This window comes from Prionailurus viverrinus, chromosome D1 (genome assembly GCF_022837055.1).
Source record: "Prionailurus viverrinus isolate Anna chromosome D1, UM_Priviv_1.0, whole genome shotgun sequence".
NCBI classification, from domain to species: domain Eukaryota; kingdom Metazoa; phylum Chordata; class Mammalia; order Carnivora; family Felidae; genus Prionailurus; species Prionailurus viverrinus.
In genome coordinates, this window is record NC_062570.1 from 96,736,585 (window position 1) to 96,750,817 (window position 14,233).

Genomic DNA, 14,233 nt, shown 5'->3' on the forward strand with positions numbered 1-14,233 from the left:
TCCTCTCTGGTCCCACCCTTGACCCGCTACAACAGCATCTTTTCCACTATAATCAGGGAGTTCTTTTCCAATGCTAAATCAGATCAAGTCTGCCTTAAAACCCTGTAAAGGCTTCCTGCTCCACGGGCGGGTGGGGGGAAGCCTGCATCCTTCTGGTGGCCCACAGAGCCTACCTACCTGTTCCCTCTGACCTCCTCTCCAAATACTCCACTCCAGCCATCCAGCTTCTTGCTGGTCCTTGAACACATTAAGCCTCAGGGCCTTTGCACTTACTGTCCCCCTGCTTGGAATGCCCTCCTGCCAGATACCCTGTTGGCTCACCGCTAGTGCCTCCAGGTCTCTGCTCAAATGTCACCTTATCAGACGGGATGTCTGTGTACACCTGACAAAATGATCATCTCTGTCTCTGGCCCTTGCATGCCAGCTTCCTGAGGACAGTGCCCGGGACGTACTTGGCAGTGTCATTCTTGCTGGATGAATGATGTTCTGGGCAGATGGGATCACTGGCAGCTCAGGAAACTTGCTATGTGGTTTGGACAAACTGCCCTCTTTGGACTTCAAATGCCCCATCTGCACAATGAGGCCTAAATAAGGGACGGCACAGTCTTGAAGATTGCTCACAGTTTGAAAGAGTCCTTAGGGCCCCCGATTCTGCTCTCGCGTTTGCCTGATGTTGGTGAGGTGGCCCTCCAGAGGGGTGTTGGACCTCGGGCTGGCTGAGGCATCACTTAGGAAGGAGAAGGATGAGATCTAAGTTGGGTCCCTGGGGTGGTCCATGGGGCCAAAAGACAACTTCTGCAGAACATGGGCCTCTTGGAAGCTGCTCCGTTGGCCTCAGATCCTTTTAGATACTTCAGTCCGGGTCCCCTGGGCCTGTTTTGTTTTGTTTTGTTTTGTTTTGTTTTGTTTTGTCTTTAAGGTCCTCAGGGGCTCCTCTCATCTTTCTTGCTTAGAGGCACGGTGGCCTGCCGCTCCCCTTCTGGTTTATCAAGTCTAGCCCCCGGCACTTCCTCTCCCCACTTCCTGAGCAGTATTTCCTTAGGATTTTCTGGCATTTCTTTCTCCTCTTCTGGGAGGTCTCATCTCCCCACTATCCCCTCAACCCCAAACTGCAGAGCCCCACTCCCCCCGCCCCGTTTCTCATGGACATGGGCGTGTGTCCAGGAGCCAGGCCCGTCCCCTCTGTTCCTCCCTTTTCTTCTCCAGCCGCACAAGGGGCTGTCTGCTGCTTGGGCTATTTTTATCCCAGGAGCTTTCTCAAGGAGAGAGCAGCATGGTCCCCGAGCCAAAGCATGGGGCTGTGTCCCTGTGGAAAACCTCCCCTCATGGGGAAAGAATCTGGGGTTTTGGGGTTGTTTTTTTTTTTGGGTCCTGGCTTCAAGCCTTCAATTTTTGTGTGTTCCTTGCTAATTTATCAAGGTTTCAGTTGTTGAAATGTTGTGTTTTTATAGGGACGAAGGCAACACCAGATTATGAGTCAGGCTTGGATGTCGTCTCTTGCGTTGTTGTGATCAGCCTGTGTTGGGGTTTTTAAAAAAAACTTCTTACCTTATTTCTGTCAATAATGGAGTGGAACAAAGAGGTATGATGAGGCAGGAGTGGCAGTGCAGAGCAGAGCAAATATGTCCCGAACACCCACTAGCATCAGATTCTGTTTTCTGTGCTTACAAGGCCCCTAGGAAGAAGGGACAGTTAGTGTCCAGGTTTTATATGTGGAGAAACAGAGACTCAAAGAGATCAAATAACTTGCCCAAGGTCTTCCAGGAACACATGAAAGAGCAGAGATTTACCCCCAGGATTTGGGAAGCAACTGATGGCTCAGCTTCCTGGGTTTAAGTCTCGGCCCTGCCACATGGTAGCTGTGTGACCTGAGGCAAGCAGCTTCACCTCTCTGAGCCTTGTGTCCTCACCTGTAAAGTAGGGATCGTAATACTGGCCTTATGGGCATTTGGGAGGATCCAGCGAGATGCTGTGTAAAGGGCTGGGGGCAGAGAAGAAAATATATGTTGGCATCTACACCCCCCCCCCCCCCCCACGCCTTTCCTTCTGGGTCACAATCGTTCCAAAGAGCCAGCTGCCTGTTGGGCTCCCCAGGCATGTCTGTGGAGGTTCCTGCACCTTGTTTTTCTTGTCCTGGGAGTTTTCCTTTTCCGCGGCTTCAGAGAATCTAAGGTCTGGACAGTAGCACCCTTTGAAGATGGCTGTTTTTGCGGAGAGGAAAAGAGTAGGGAGAGAAAGAAAAGGAAGTGTCAGCGGAGATTCCAAGGGTTGAGTCTCAGTGCTGTCGCTGCGTTCGTTCATGTACTCTGAGAAGCGGGCACCACAGTGCAATTCAAAATATAGCATGTTTCTTGGAGGCAACACCTGCGAAGCATGACTGGAGGGGGCAGGAGGAGGCGGGGAAGAGCCTTCAGACCGTGCTTTCCTGGGAGAGAAGAGAGGAGGAAGGGGAATGAGGGATAGAAGACTCTTGCATTGCAAGACAATTGCAAAAAAGCCTCAGCCAGGCCGATGAGGGGTCCTTGAGCCAAAGTAGGCCGATGGAGGAACCCCACGTCTCCCGGGAAGAGCCTGTGCTGCTGGCACCCTGGTCCTCCATGGGCTGGGAGCAGCCTGGGGGAAGCAGAAGCGGACCGCAGGGAGACTGCAATGGTGGATCCAGGCGGACAGTAGCTGGGGCCGTCAGTCCATTAAGCCCCACCCGACAAGAGATCCCAGTGGTCATTCTCACAGCCACCGGCTTGCTTACTCACTGGGCAACCGTGGGAAATGTGCTGAAGCTCCCTGACCCTCAGAGTCGGCATCTGTGAAAAGGGGATGATGATAGTATATCCAGGTCCAAGGACTTGTCTCCGTGTTCCACTGCTGTGTAACAAATCATCCCTGACAGTTTTGGCTTAAAAGAGTGATGTATTATTACTCATGATTCTGTGGGTTAACGGGGATAGTTAGGTAGTTCTGCAGCTTTGCACATTATTGCTAAGGTTACTCGCAGGGGCTAAAATCAGATAGGCCCTCCTGTCTGGGACCGGATTGTGCAAGGTGCCTCCCAGCCTCCAGGCTGTCTCTCCACATGGCCTCTCCCCACTACGTGGTCTAGCCTGGGCTTCCTTACAGCATGGTGGCTGGCTTCGAAGGACAAGCATTCCAAGAGGACAAGCCCCAGGGCCTGAGCACTTGTCACACCTCTGGCTGGTACCAGGCTTGCTAATGTCCCATTAGCCTAAGCACATGGCATGGCCAGTCCAGGGGACCACCCAGGACATTCACAGGGCTGTGGGAGGGGAGGGAAGTGATAATGTTGTTAAGTGCTTTAAACACTCACCCAATGAAGAGTGGCTGGAGCATCATGAAACTGCTCTCAGAAGGGCTGGGGGGTGAGGCTGGGGTGGGGTGGGGAGGGGAGGGTGAGGGGGAGCCCTCTCTGGCCCTGAGGGAAATTAGAAGACTGGGCTGGGGGGAGGAAAGATGCCGGAAGCTGTGTGGCCAGAAGGATGCCCAAGAATTCCTAGGAAGAAGGGAGGTGGTAGGGACCAGCTTCATGGAGTCTGGGGATGGTGTGTGTGTGTGTGGGGGGGGGGGGGGTGGTTAACTCAGGTCAACAGAAGCCCAATAAGTCGGGGCAGGCCTCTCTCTCAGGGGCAAGAAGACTTCCCGCCGAGAAGTTTCCTGGTGGGAAGGATATGGGCACGTGTGGTGTGACTGGAAGGAAAAGTCCTGTGGAAGCTCCGCTCATCATTTCCTGGGTCTGCCGGGTGAGAGTCACAGGAGTCAGCTCACTCCAGAACATTCCTTGTAACTGCTTCAGTCTTGGGAAACTGGTGAGTGTGTAATACAGCCCAGTAGTGACGGGTGGAAAGAATGAAGGTTTAAATGACGGGGTGGAGGAATGCTTTGGTGGATGGATGGCCGGACAGAATCTGGAAGAGGGGAGGCTCCAAATTTATCTGTTATCTCACATAATCTTTGCAACCGCCTTCCCTTATGTCTTCACAGATGAGCAGCTGATGCCCAGAGATGCTTAACAACTTAGAGCCACACAGTGTGTAGGTGGCTGAGCTGGGACTTGAACCCCAGAACCCTGATAACAGCTCAGTATAGATCCCATCACACCATATCCCGTACAGAGAAAGGGACATCTCAGGGGACCACAGCAAACAGGGCCAGAGAACAAGTAGATGAGTCTGGCATCTGCCAAGGCCAGTCAGCCCCGCCCCCACCCCCTAGGGAGCCGGGCCACCCAGTCACCCCACTGCTGCCATCTCCTGCCTGCTGTCCCCTAGTATACCCAGGGCTGAGGTCACTCGGTCTCCCTCCCAGGACCTGGGCTCTTGAAGGTGGGGGGGGGGGCTCCACTTTGAAGGGTGGGTGACATGCGTAGATAGTGTCACTGGAAAATGAAACAAAACTCTTTTCTTTGTGCCCTGGGCAGTATACCAAGTCCTGGGCAGGGGGACAAAAAAACGTTTGGAACAAACTCCTCTTTGATGGCCGAAGTAGGAAGACCTTGGGGGAAAAGCAAACAGAAAGAAAAGTCTGACCTAACTGAGCCACAGCTCTGGCAGGGAGAACAGCTTATTCACGTTTGAAGAGCTATCGAATGCTGGCAGCATATTAAGTGCTGAAGGCAGGGAGACACTGCCATGCAAATAAATCTAGGCACAGTAATGAGATGGAGAAGCTGGAGGGGAGAGCATTGGCAGGAGAGGTGGGGTGGTGGGGAGGGAAGGATCGGGGAGGCGAAGGGGCCGGCCAGCATTCCAGGCAGTGGGTTAGGGTGGCGGTTTCCCTAGCAGACCCACTTTGTTTGCCTTGGAATGTGGTTCTCTATCTTGGGGAGTCTGATGAAAGCTGTGGCCTTTATCATCCCTTTGCCAAACATAAGCGCAGATAAAATGTGGGGTGGGAGGAGAGACCCCCTGCGTCCCTGCCACACAGCCCCTCTGAGACAGTGGTTCTTAACGAGTGGCATTCACCTTCCTGCCCGCCCCAGAGACACTGGTTTTGGGGAAAAGCTTCCCAGGTGATTCTGACATAGCGTCCTGGTTGAGAATGCTGTCCAGGGGCTCCGGGAACTCCAGGTGAAGTTCTTTTCGGGAGCAAAGGTTTTTTTAAGCTAGCAGTGAGAACAAGTGAATCCAAGCCAGGAATGTACCTCATATAGCTGGAGGTGTCCTTACTGGTTTGGGACCCCCAGCCAGCTCTACAGGGCAGTTAGTGATTCATATGCCAGCTCTGGAAGATCTGTGCTGTCTTCCCGTCATGCTTAGATTCAAAGCCAAAGTCTTTATCGAGGTTCACAAAATCTCACGAGATCCTTTCCTCAAATACAGCAAATACATGCTCCTACCTCAGGGCCTTTGTGCTTGCTGCTCCCCCTGTCTGGACACTGTTTCCTCAGAGAGCCCCATGGGTTACTCCCTCCCTTTCTGTGGGTCTTTGCCTAGTGACCTTATCTAAATAGCATTCCTTCCCACTGTTGATCCCTTACCCAACTGGAGTATTCCTCACAGCATTTATCCAACCATATCTATTCATATATGTCGTTCATTTTCTATCACCTGCTTGAGAAGGTAAATTGCAGGAGGGCTGTATCTGTTTTGTGGCTATCCTTGTCACCAGGGCCTAGAACAGGGTCTACCACATGGCAGTTGCTCAATAAATATCTCTTGAATGGCTGAATAATGCTAGTGTGCTTCTCCCGGATGTCCAACGGGATACGAATGTCATTTTCGAATTTGGTTAAAACCGCCATGTAAACAGCGAGCTGCTTTTTGGATCTGTTTCCCATACGGATTCCCATGTAAACTGTAAACAGGTAAACGAAGAGCAGTTAGTTACCTGACACCTGCTATATGCTCAGCCCCCGCAGGCTAAAGGGAGGTACCAGCAAAGAGTCTTTCTCTTCAAGGTCCTTAGGGTCCTGTCAGGTATGAGTGCTAAGGTCAGAATACCCAGGTGGGCAGCTGCTCAGGACCTTGAAAGACAGTGGTCGCTGCTCTGAGGGGCTGGCGGGGTCAGAGGGGCTTAGCGGAGGTGTGCCCTTTGAGGAGCAGGACCCAGAGGGCAACCGCGCGGGAACCAGCGAGGTACCTGGCTCTGAGGCCCTGCCAGAGCAAGATGAGTTGCGGGAGCCAGAGCCACGGGCCCCTGACATCATGGCGTCTCTCCTCCACCTCCCTGCTTGGGGTTGCCTCATACAACCCGGAGACCCGGCCAAACCCAACAGGACCGTTTGGGGACTGGTGCTTTGGCCAAGTACCCAGAGAACACTGGGAAGAAGGCCTGGATTCAGACATGCCTGGAGTCAGGCATCAGTGCAGGCGGCGTAAACTCGGATAACGTTGAGGAAAACTCGCTGGGTCTCAGTTGCCCCACTTGTAAGGTGAGGCCAAGGGCACTCTCCTCACCGGATTGTGGGGAAGGCCAGAGATGTGGACCCAGAAATGTGGATGTGGACCTCTGGACCCATGTCAGCAGAGAGAGCCCCTCATTACAGACTCCCAGGTTCTGGTCACAGGTGTGTACGGGCCACAGTCTTCCGGGGTAGCACCCCCCCCCCCAACTTAGTTTCATGTCTGTCTTTGTTTGAGAAGGCACAAAAGACCGTTTGTTTGCAGCCTCCTCCCCCTTCTGCCTTTCTCTGTGCCTCAGGCTCCTCTCTGAAGTGGATCTTCCTGTGGCCGAGTGGCTACTTAAAAGATCAGGGGACTGAAATCAAGGGGGTAAGAGTGATAGAGACAGGGAGATGGTGGGGGTGGAGGGCGCCTGGGTCCCGTTCTTGAGGGAGGAGCTCTGCCTCACCCCCCCCCCCCCCCCCCCACTGCCTCCCTGCTCGCTTTCCAGACCTGGAAAGAGAGCCCAAGGGCCTTCCAAGTTAGGCCACGCCAGGCACAGGACTTGGAATCTTTCTTGCTTTGCTTTTGGAACAGAGAGATGCCAAAAGCAGCTGGGGAGGAGGACGGAGGGAGGAGCAACAGTGCTCGTCCAATCTGGATTCGAATCCTACCACTGATGTTTTCTAGTCCTGTGACAATGGCCAGGGCACCCCGCCTCTCGGAGCCTGGGGTCCTCTCTGTAAGCCCGAGACCCCCAGGAGAGCCTCAGAGCACAGGGCGGCGGTGCGTTAGAACGGGTTGTGTCGCCGGTCCCTCGCGCGGCGCGCGAGCCGCTCGGTGCCCAGGCTTCCGCGGGTGCGCACTGCGCGCACCGGGCCGGCTGCTCCGGGAGGGCGCGGCCCTTCGCCCACCTTTCCTCGTCCTCCCGCCCGGGCTTCGCCGCGTCTGGGGAGGTGGCGGCCCTGTTCTCCGAGCCAGAAAGGAAAATAGGGGTTTCGCGCCCCCTCTTGGCGAATCCATGTTACGGCTGTTGTGGTCGGAAGTGGGGCCACGGGAGAGGCTCTGGCTGCCGCAGGTTGTGGGCAACGTAGGAGGTCGTGGGAAATGAGGGTTTTCCTCTGGACAAGTCTTCACTCCGTCGTCAGCGTTCACCTGCTGCTGACAACTAATTCCCTCAATTCCGTCTCAACCGCTGATAAGTTGCCAACAACACTGAACAAACACTTTATAACCAAGAAGCCCCTCTGTGCCTTGAAACTATGGCAGAACCAGAGGGGGACGCAGACCTTGAATTGCATATGACATCCGTCCATCCGTCCACCCACCCGACCGTCCACCCATCCGTCCATCCATCCACCCACCCACCCACCCATCTGTCCACCCATCCTTCCACAAATAGCTTCCCTAAAGGCCAAGCACGGTTCTTTGCCTTTGAGGAACATCAGTAAACAAAACAACTGAAGAGCCTTGGCCCTCGTGGAGTTTATGACTGAGAAGGGGGACTGATAACAAACAATGCAGATAACAAGAAAATATATGGTACACTTGGAGGAGAAAAGTGCTGTAAAAAATGACAGAATAGGGGAGGAGTTACCACGGTGTGGTGAGGGTGGGAGCAGGTTGTGGAACAAAGTAGGTGATCATAGTAGACCTCTGGGGGAAGATGACATTTGAGCAAAGACAAGGAAGTGAGGGAGTGAGCCAACCAGGTACTGGGGGCAGGGCAGCGCAGGCATCAGAGCTCAGCTGGAGCAAAGGCCCTGGGCACACTCCCTGGCTTGTGTGCTTTATACCCTTGGCATGGGCCCCTACACCTACCTGGGGAGTCAGGGAGGAAGATTCCTTGGAGGAGCATAGACTTAGTCTGCCGAGGAGGTGAATCTGTGAGTGGGCTTTCTGAGTGGAGGGCACAGCACGTACAAAGGATGAATGAGAGATACTGGCATGCTGGGAGAGTTACGGGAGGGTCAGTGTTTGGTGTTGTCGCCTGGAGGCGGAATGGAAGAGATGTGCAAAGAATGGGATTAGGGAGGTAGGCTATCATCGATTATTCTAGAATCTGATATGCCACATGAATGAGTTTGGATTCAGAGGTTGCAAACTGATGGCTGAGGGCCTGACATAAACTGGTCAAACCATTTTGCTCTCTTTGCACATTTGTTACCATTGTGTCCCCAAGGTATTGGAGTTTATAACCCCTCAAAAAAGGGGAGCCATTGGAGGATCTTAGGCACAGGAAAGATGTGATCAGATTTTTCCATTGGAAGGTATTCTGGGGCTTCTTGAAGCCAGGGACCTTTTCCTGCATTCTGATAGTCTCAAGGTCTAACACAGCCTAACACAGGATCTAACACATGTATCATGGGTACATAATAGGTACCCAGTGAATTGTTTTTAGCTTTAATGAACAAATAAATGACACAAGGAGTGGGCCGTCAGGGCGGGCCAGGCTGGGGGACATGTGAGGTCTTAACCCTCTGCAGTAAAGTGCCAGCCCACAGCTCGTGCTTCCTCTCACTGCGGAGTCTGCCTGGGCAATGTGTCTCCAAGAGTAGTTCATAATCACCTGCCATGTTTGTTTTAGAATGCAGACTACCAGGCCCAAGTGTAGACCTACTGACTGGAATCCCTTCGTGGAGCCCAGGCATCTGCACATTAAACCAACACCCGCTAAAGTTGGAGGAGAGTCGCAAGGCAGGGTATTTTCAGACTACAGCCTGCCTTTGGCCTTGCTTCTGTTTGTTGGCCCTCAGGGAAAGCAGAACAGGAACGGTCAAGCGTGAAACTGATAAACCCACACATAGAGTTATGCAGCAGTTCTCTCATTTGGGCATATATCCTCTGACTCAGCCTCCACATCACCCTCTGTGAGGAAGGTTTCTTGATCTGCCCCTTTGACAAGGAGTAACTGAAGACCGGAAAGACCCGCAAGGCTATGCTGACAGGTAAGGCTGGCGAGATTGGGACCGGGCTTTCTGGCAGCCAGCCACTCCAGTGCTTCCTTGTCGAGTTGTCCTTCCTGCCCTAGGTTAACCCACTTCAACCTGTTCTCAATCATGGCCTCTCCAGAAATGGGGAAAATTAGTAGCTCATCTGTGCTTTAATTGAGATTTGCTCGCTCCAGTGGTTCTCAAACGCTGGTAGTATTTGAATCACCTGGCCGTCTTGAGCTACCACACGGCCCCGGCCCTAGCCTACTTCTAAGAGCCCCTGGCCCTTTGTTACCTCTCCAGGTGGTGCCAATGCCTCCGAAGTTTGAGAACTGTGGCTCAATGTGTGGTTCTTCCATGTGTGGATATTGCCGAGCCTTTCCTGTAAAGATGCGAAGAAAGGCCATTTTAGGTAATGGGGAGCTCCTGGGGAGATCCCTGTGGAAGGGAAAGGGTGGACCTTATTATTGCCCTTGAAACTACTTTGTACTTAAAAGCAGAGCATGCGGGCACAAAGCAAGCTTAGTGACAGGAGGAGGGTGGTGGAGAGGTCTCTGGGCCCTGACATTCAAGGACAGTTTCACCAGGCATAGTAAGGATTTTAGGCCGGAGAAGAGATGAGTGGAAACAGAGATAAAGGTAAATGTGGAATGGTAAGGAGGGGGAGCCGTGGGATATGGAGTCTGAGAGGGGCTTTGGATGAGACATTGCTGTGGCTTCAGCTGGGGCTCCTGGACCCCCAGTGGGGTAGGACCCACCATCTGACTTAGGTTTTGGATTCCCAAAAGTGAGTACCAAGTTTTGAAGGTATGTGCAGCCTTCCAGGAAGAGGCCTTGAGGGAGGATGGGGCCTGGGGTTAGCAGACTTGGGGTTAAAGCTCCCCTTTCCCATCCTACTTGTGTGAGTCACCTCCTTCTTTTGGGCCTCTGGTTTTTCATCTGTAAAGTGACACTAATGGCAGTGCTCTCCTAACAGAGTCCTTTTGAGGATTAAGTCACCCAGGCCAGAGCTTGGCTCCGACAGTGCTCAATCAGTGTTCGCTGTCACTGATAATATTGTGATTTGGGAGAGTTTTGTGTCCTCCCCCCCTCCAAAAGTTTACATCACTCATGCTCATCCTGGATATATTGGGGGGCCTTGTTGAATTCAATGGACTGTAATAAATTATGTCATTAGTTGCTCCATCCGAAAGCTGGGAATAATTCTTATCACCTAGAGGTTAGGATTAAATGCTGCGTGTGGCTGGGGCTGCTGGGCAGCCGCTAGGCTCACTCATTAGGTAAGTGACCCGGGTTGAAAATGCTGGTCTAGTGTTTATTACCAAAGTCTGGTTGGCATATGTGTGCCACACAGGTGAGGCTGTGTTCCGATAAAACTGTATCTACAGAAACATGAGTCGGGCCTCTATTCTATCACTACACTAAAGTCTCTTGTAGATCATCTGCGAATTCTCTAGTGTCTTCCAGGCAGACACTAGTAATCTGTAGATAGCAGAACTCCAGATTGCCTTGTTCTAACTCTAAATGCTTTCCTTGCCTAATCTCGGCCAAGACCTCTGGTACAATGTCAGCTATTTGACAGTGACAATGGGTGGCCTTTCCTTTTGTTCAGGAGTTCAAACCTTTCAGAATTTCCCAAATGAGTAAGAGTCTGGCTTTTTGGCTGAGAGATGTCTAATGTTAAAGAGGTATCCATTCATCCTATTGTCTAAGTCAAGAATGGGTGTCTAATTTTGTCAGATGTCTTTTTAGTGTCTATAGATCAAATGATTTTTATTCCCCTAGGATCTGTTAAGGAGACGTTCATTCAAATCATAGGGTTGAACCATCCTTCCATTCTGTATGATCCCATTTGGTCATAAGGTTATGTTACGATGCGTTTGGAGTCTGTGTGCAAAGTGCTATTCAGCTTTTAAGTATTGATAATCTGATGATAGGTAAGACTTGTCCATAGTTCTTCCTATAAACTTCATCAGATCTGTTACTGTTTAGTTGTAAAATGTGGGTGGTTTCCTCTTCTCTGGACAGTTTAAATAGAACTGGAATAATATACTTCTTTAAATATATGGTAGAATTCCTGGTGAGACTGTCTGGACCAGTTACTTTTTTAGGGAATTAGTCCTTTGATAACTTCTATGTAAACTGATTTCTTTTGACTTTATTTCTCACCTGAGATTAGGATTAATAAACTATATTTTTAAGCTAAATTAGTAATTTCATCCAGACGTAAACATTCTCTATATGTGCTTTTTTTTTTTTTTTTGAGAATTGGCTCTTCATTTCTTTCCTACTATAAATAATTATGTAAATCTGCTCCTGTGTCCTTGGCACCTGCCCCCATATGGGTCTTTCCACTTAATGGGCCAGCACTGGAAGCAAACTCACTTGGCTATTTATATCCTAACAGAATTTTAAATTAGCTACAGCTGCCTTTGAAAAACCTGCTTCCTAAATATATTAAAATTCCTAAGTGTACAATTTGAACGATGACAAATGGTATAGCCATGTAACCACAACCTCAAGTTATAGATCACGTCATCTCCCCAGAATGTTGCCTGTACCACATTGCTGTCATTTTCCCAACCTCCTCCCCAGGCAACCTCTGTTCTGATTTTTATCACTATGGGTTACTTTTGCTTGTTCCATAAGTAGAACTGCACAATGTGTACTGTGTCTGGTTTCTTTCGCTCAGTTGGCCTTAGCTTTTAAAGGCAAACTTACTTGCTCAGATTAGTAGTATCCTCTGCACAAATCTAGTCCCTCTAGCAGGGAGGAATTGGTAACACCTATTGAAATATTGATCCTTTGATGGCTACAGGATTCTAGGTTGGGAGTTATTTTCTCTCTATATGTTGAAAATAACATTTCAGGGGTACCTGGGTGGCTCAGTCGGTTAAGCATCCGACTTCAGCTCAGGTCATGATCTCATGGCTCGTGAGTTCGAGCCTTGCGTCAGGCTCTGTGCTGACAGCTCCGAGCCTGGAGCCTGCTTCAGATCCTGTGTGTGTCTTTCTCTCTCTCTGCCTCTACCCTGCTCACACTCTGTCTCTATTTCTCTCAAAAATAAATAAACGTTAAAAAAAATCTAAAAAACAAAAGAACATTTCATTGTTTTCAGGTTTCCGCTGTTGGCTGAAGTCAGCTTTTGGTCTGTTATTCCTCTGAGGGTAACTTTTTTTCTTGGCTGATTTTTGAGATGTTTGTCTTTTTGTAGATATATAATCTCCTAAATATATACGTATATACATATATGTATGTATATGTAGATTGCTTTATTTTAATTTGCATTTGTTGGGCTTGCTGAATCCATGCTGCGGTGTCTGGTTATTTGGCACTGATAAAACATCTTATTCAGATTGCTTCTGCTCTATTTTTCTCTTCCTTTGGGACTCGAAATGAATATGTATATGTACATTTTAGATCCTCTGCTATCTTCTTTTACTTTTGTGTCTTCATGTCACGTTTTAGAAAGTTTCTTCAGCCTCTTCTTCTGGGTCATTAATTTTTTCTTTAGCTGTATCTAATTTGATGTTAAACTCTGCCATTGAGGCTTTTCACTTTGGGTCAGTGGATTTTAACCTCTAGAATTGATTGATTTCTTTCAAATTTGTCCTCTTAATAATTTCCATTTATTCTGTCAGTTTTCAGACTTGAGTTTCTATCTCCTTGAGAAGAAAAGCAATCATTTTATAGTCTACTCTTAGTAGCTGGAGTCCATTTTAGTCTTTCTGTTGTCTGTACTGGTCTTACCTCATACTGCTTATTCATGTGTCTGTATTTTGTGTTCTGGACACTGTATTTGAAAAGTCATCCTCTGAAAAATGCAGGTCTAAGGTAACCACTTCCAGAGTATTTGTCAGCTTCTGCCCGGGGGCTTGGAGTCAATACAGGAGGACAAGATTGTTGGGTGAAGTTAATCCGCCTTCAGCAATTGAGACTTCCTGGACATTGTGACATGAGGCCAAGCTGCTGTCCATGTAAGGGCTGGTTTTCTTCTAGCTTTCTCTTGTTCCCAGGAGTTCTGGGCTAACGTGGGAGGTCTGAGGTTTAAATCCTGGCTCTACTGTGGCCTAGAAGTGACTCATCTTCATGAAGCTTCAGTTTTATCCCCTTGAATTGAGGTATCTTCTTATCTTACATCTGAGAAACTGATGCCCAGACAGGGGAGATCATTCTCACAACATGCTACAATTGGTAGGAACTATAAAATAGAATCTAGGCTCTACAAGGCTGCTTTTACCTGAGACTTCAGTTTTGCAACTTGTGTTTAAGGGTCTATTTCCCCCACACCTTGCTTCTCACGCACATAAAGGAGGCTCCGCAATCCTTATCATACTTCCCATAACAAGGAGGAAGTATCTGACTGAGGCCCAAGGACTGGGACACCAGGAGAAGCTGGTACATGGCAAAGGAAAGGAAGGTCGGAGGGCAAGACTGAGCTAGAGAGCTTGTAGGGTCCTAGGGAAAGTGACATAAAAATTGTCCTGCTTGGAGTCAGGTGCTGGCATTGCAAACAAATGAGCTGGTTCTAGCTCATTTCCCATGTTCATTCCCTATTCCCAGCTTCTACTGTTTGTCAGCCCTTTGGCTCTTTTCAGAAGGTTGTTGGTATCAGTTGGGCTAGTTCTGAGCCATGGCTTCTAGCTGTTATAGAAGACCCCTGAGTGTGACCTAATAGGCAGATGGTTGGAAGTTGGGGAATGTTGAAACCAAGGGTATGTACAAGACAACTTGAGGAAAGGGTTGGTATACCTCAATACCAGACAATTTAGGGGCATTATTGCCTTTGTGGGCCAACATTTTTCACAATAGACTTTTCTTATAGAAGATATAAGTCTTGGCAGAAATCTAACTGCCAGGTTTCCTCCTGGCCTTACCACATACTCATTTCAAATACATTTTGGGGTGCCTGGATGACTCAGGTTAAGCGTCAGACTTTGGCTCTGGTCATGATCTTGCAGTTCG